The following is a 5,544-nucleotide window of genomic DNA, read 5'->3' as shown; positions in this document are numbered from 1 at the left end:
TATATAAAACTTTTAGAAATTTTCACAATAGTGAGTCATTCATTAGGGTTAGCTATCACATGAGTGTTACACCAAGAAGTTAAACTTGTAGGATTCTTCAATGAGAACTTGATAGAATAAAAAAAGGAGTGCTGCCCATGATGAGGAATTTTATGCTACAATACAAGCATTAAAATATTGGAGATATTATCTCCATATAGAGAATTCATTTTGATGATTGATAATCAAGCTTTAAAGAATATAAATTCACAAGCTAAGTTATCACACAAACATACTAAATATAGGCCTACACATGCCTTTACTTGTGCCAAAATAACTATGGACTTATATTTCCATGAATTTTGTTTTAGTGCTATCATGAACATAAAGAGGACATGATTCAATGTTTGTAGTGGTGGACCAACTTTATGAAATGCCCTTCATATCCCATAAAAGATGAATGATCTAAGTCAAGTTGCTCATTTTTCCTTTAAGGAAGTAGTGTGGTTGCATGGTATTCCTAAACTCTTAACTACTTACAAGGGTTCTATAATTTTAAGCAACTTTGGAGAATATTATGAAAGAAATTAGACAATAGGTTACAATTTAGAATTCATCATACCGCCCCAAACCAATTGTTAGATAGTGGTGATAAATAGGACCTAGGTAACTTACTATGATACATTTCAATTGGTCACAACCCACACAATGAGATTTGGTCTTGCACCAAGTGGGATTTTTCTCTAGTCGTAACTATAAAAATCTACAGGAAAAACTACATTTTAATAATGTATGGTGTAAATCTCAAACTAAACTATTAATTTAATTGATTTGTTATTAGGCCCACAAGTCAATTGAGATGCTACTAATTTTGTAGAGATATTAAGAGATATGTTAATAGGTTTTGCACACATTACAAGTAACGAATAAAACATACAAGAAAATGCTCATTTCCATAGGTGAAAAAAAGTCTTCCATCTCCTTAAGAAACTCCTTACTAAACAATAGTTATGTATTTCCCTTCTAAATGGACTCATACTTGTCATAGTAACTCAAAATTCTTCCTAATCGTCTTGATGGTGATGGTGTTATAATACCCATATTGTGTTATTCATATATCATACTACCAAGGCCTTCCAAAAAACACATGGTAGGTATTTGGGATCATGCAATGTCCTAGATTAAATAAATTATGTCTAGAAAGTGTTTGTATTTCATATTTCATTCATCACGATGTTGCATACATTGAAATCACATTACATAGAAAGAAAATAAACATTTCTTTGCATCAAATTATATTAAACACCATTACAAAATCAAATAGCATCAAACTATAAATTAGAATCAGACTTGTATTACAAATGTTAAAGCCTGAAATAGTCTCCAAACTTGAAATAGAATGTTCAAAAAAAGTCCAACACCAAACTAGATGCCAAAATAGGACAAGGTTGATTCTCTAGATAATTTTTCAAGCCTTCAAACTCAGTCAAATCTACTCCAACACTTTCAATTTGCAATCAACAATATAAGACTCCAATGCCAATAGTTTCCAACTCCCAAAATGCAGATTTAAATATAACTCCAAAACCCACTCGCCAATAGGGAAGTGTGTGACCCTCCTAAAAAGGGGCGACAGGCTAGAAAAATCAAATCTTCTCCAAAATATTCAAACAACCTATCAGTTTGTGGAGCCTAGCTATGATGAAGAAAATTAACCATTGACCAAAATGATATCCTTCAATCCCACTAAGTTGTGAGCAAAACATGGTATCTAAAATCTCTAAACAAACATCAGATCATTGTTAAGTTTTCTGTAGTTTGGAAGGTGCAGTTGTGGAAGTTGCTTAAGTGCAACTCGAGTTGAATGTTCAACAAGAGAATGTTTTCTATTCTGTAAATAGAATATTTCCTAGAATTGCGAGGTTAACACCAAGAGCGGTCTTATGGGTGAGATGGTTTGAGTTATGTAAGGCGAGTTCCCTTTCTTTTGCATCATGTAAGAAAAGTTTCTTTCCCGAGTCTTGAAGGAATCTTTCTCTTAGGTTGTGTTGTGTGAGGAAAGTTTCTCGTCTTGCATGTTGAAGTTTCATCAAGAGGGTTATATATGTAAGATCATTGTAGCAACTAGGATGAGATTCAAAAGGAAAGTTTGCTCTTGAAGCTGAATAGAAGATTCAACATTTGCAGGTTTTTTCCCACATTGGGGTTTGTTGGGTATATCGGTGTTATCCGTGTTATTGTGATTGACTACTTGTTTTTTGCTCTACTATTATTAGCTGTTAATTAACCCAATGTGTTAATTGTTACAAATCAGATAGATAAACATTGTTCTTGTTTCTTTTCTATGATATTTGTTGAGAAATTAATCTATTACTGGGTTATAGAAATTAACATGGTATTAGAGCTCTAAACTATGAATACGAAGCCAAGTTTTGTATGACAGATTTAAGCTTTCAGTTTCTTCGAGGGTTTTATTTCGCAATGGCAACCAATGTTCGAGATGAGGACAGGTTTGAGAGTGCGCCTAACTTCTTATAGTCAAAGGTTCGGATTAAGGTTGTGGGCCTATGTTAGTACATAAGTGACTCCACCAACAAATGATCCCATTGACCTAGATTCACATGAAATCAAGGAGGCCAAGGATCAGAGGATTATCCTTGATGGGCTAAAAGATCATTTGATTCCTCATCTATTTGGGAAAGACAATGCCAAGGAAATGTGGGATACACTCCCAAAAATTTATCAGAGCAATTGTTAGAGTCATAAGATGACGCTCAAGGACAAATTGCATTACACCAATATGTCTAAGGGCGAGAGCGTGACCTCTTACTTGTCTAGATTGAAACAGGTCAAGGATGAGTTGGTTGCTATTGGAGAGACGATTGTTGATGATGATCTCGTGTGGATAGCCTGAATGGTTTCTTGAAGCACTGGGAAGTGTTTGTCAAGTGTGTTGTCAGCAGAGATCGCCTACTCAATTGGGCGAGGCTTTGGGATTATTTTGTCCAGGAAGAGATCCGTGAAAATTCTCATCGGGGAGGTCAGATAAAGAAGATTGATAATGAAGAAAATCTTGCTCTTGCAAGCAAGGGTAAGCAAAAATTCAATAAAGGGTAAATTGAAGGGTCCTCTTCTAAGGATGGGAAGAAGAAAGATCTGAGCAAGATAAATTGTTTTTGTTGCCATCAGATGGGTCACTATGCTAGTCAATGCCTGAATAAGAAAAACAAGGGTAATTTGAAGAAGCAAGTTGCAGCTACTATAGAGGTGGACGAGTTTGCAACATGGTTTGAGAATGATTTTTCATTCATTGCTTGTCTCTCAAGTTCAATTGCCAAAAGCGTATGATGTATTGATAGTGGGGCTTCTTGCCGCATGACGAGAGTCAAAGAATATTTCACCAAGTTGGAGGAGAAGTTGGATTTCTATATTGAACTTGGAGACAATGCCAAGTACCATGCAACTGGTGTTGGCATAGTCAATAAGCAAGATAAAGTGTTTTTGCTGCACCATCAGATGGGTCACTATGCTAGTCAATGCCCGAATAAGAAAAACAAGGGTAATTCGAAGAAGCAAGTTGCGGCTACTACAGAGGTGGACAAGTTTGCAACATGGTTTGAGAATGATTTGTCACTCATTGCTTGTCTCTAAAGTTCAATTGCCAAAAGTGTATGGTGTATTGATAGTGGGGCTTCTTGCCACATGACGAGAGAGAAATAATTTTTCACCAAGTTGGAGGAGAAGAAGTTGGATTTCTGTATTGAACTTGGAGGCAATGCCAAGTACCATGCAACTAGTGTTGGCATAGTCAAGTTTTAGAGGGAGTCTAGCAAACCTCTATTGGTGGAGGATGTGTTGTATGTCCCTAGCATGACAAAGAATTTAATCTGTGTTTCTACTCTGGTGGACAAGGGTTACATCATGATCTTTGAAGAGGGAAAAGTCTATATCCGTCCTAAGAACTTCAAGGTAGAAAAAGTGATTGGAGTTAGGCATGGCAACTTGTTTTGAGTATAGTTTGAGCTAGCACATGCATTGGTGAGTAGTTGTAGAGGGCTTGGAGAATTGTGGCATAGGAGGATGGCTCATCTTCACCACAAATCACTTAATGTGCTCAAGGAAAAAGTGACAGGGATACCTGAGATGAAGGTCGAAAAGCATGAGGTGTGCAAGGGTTTTGCTCTAGGGAAATATGCCAAGACCATTTTTCCAAGCACTGACACTAGATCTAAAGGGATTTTGGATATCATACACTCATATGTATGTGTTCCCATGTCAACAACATCCTTGAATGGGTATGAGTATTATGTTACCTTCATTGATGATTTCTCTAGGAAGATGTGGATATATTTTAGGAAGAATAAAGATCAATTCTCCAGTAGGTTCAAAGAGTTTAAGGCTCTCGTGGAGAACCAAATAGGGAGGAAGATCAAGATACCGAGGTCTAATAATAGAAGTGAGTATACCTCTGTGTAGGGGAAAAAGTGAGACTAGGTCAACATACCCTAATCCTACCTTCTGACACACATTGCGGAATACGAAAGAGCCTAGAGATATCGCACAATTGGCTACTTCTTTTGGTGAAAGAGAGAGCCACGGGATATCTATTAGGATTTCTATTCCCTTGTTGAAATTGAAAGCTAAAATGATACAAGTTCAAACCCTAATCCCAAAATGCAAGTATGAACTAATAACAAGATTGCAGAATTGAGATTAAACAATGAACAGCTGTAAATACAAGGATGAAATAAGAATGCAGATGTGTACCCGGAGTCAAAATCGGACTGAAAATGTTCGGGATGGGGGCGTGGGCGCCACTGTCTTGAAAACTGCACCGGAAACCGCTATTCTGCACTCTGAAACACTGTCGGGAAACTGTCTGTAAACTGTCTGTCCGGAGGACCAGGGCGCCCAGCGCCTCTGTCCTAGGGACCAGGGCGCCCAGCGCCCCTGTCCTGGCAGGACCAGGGCGCCCAACGCCCCTGTCCCAGTCTTCTGCTCTGCAATTTGACACAGAGTGCTGTCTTGACCTTCCCTCTCCGGATCTGTATCCCGCGGCGTCGTCCGAATCCCGAAACCTGCAATGATATCTGAAAAAGGGTGTATGGGCGGCTATATAGGGTTTTGCCTTAGTCAAACCCCCGCTTCGGTGATTTCCACCTCCACGAATAGCCAAGTTGTTTTGTAAAATGTATTGTGTGTGCAGACCTAGTGTGTGTGCAAGGTCAAAAATGCAAGAAAGCAAACTAGAGCAACCTAGAAAATAAACCCTAATTGCTTGTAAATGATAATGTAAATGCTCTAAATCAAGATGCAATGTGATCTAAAGCATGAATAAATGATGTATCAAAGCTTATGCAAAGACATGAAAACAATACGAAATCATACCCAACCCTCAAGGGAGGAGTACAAGCCAATCTTCAGTCGGTAATCTCCTATTGTTCTTCAATGTCTTCCAAGCCCTAAGTGGATGAATGAATTTGATAGATGCTTGATAGAATGATGTTGAATGTTGTTGAAATCCTCAAAGATCTGCTCTTTTGCTGCATATGAAGTTCCTCCAAA

The sequence above is a fragment of the Cryptomeria japonica genome, chromosome 7, assembly GCF_030272615.1.
Source record: "Cryptomeria japonica chromosome 7, Sugi_1.0, whole genome shotgun sequence".
NCBI lineage: Eukaryota > Viridiplantae > Streptophyta > Pinopsida > Cupressales > Cupressaceae > Cryptomeria > Cryptomeria japonica.
The sequence above is the reverse complement of the archived record's forward strand: the minus strand, read 5'-3'. Positions refer to the sequence as shown.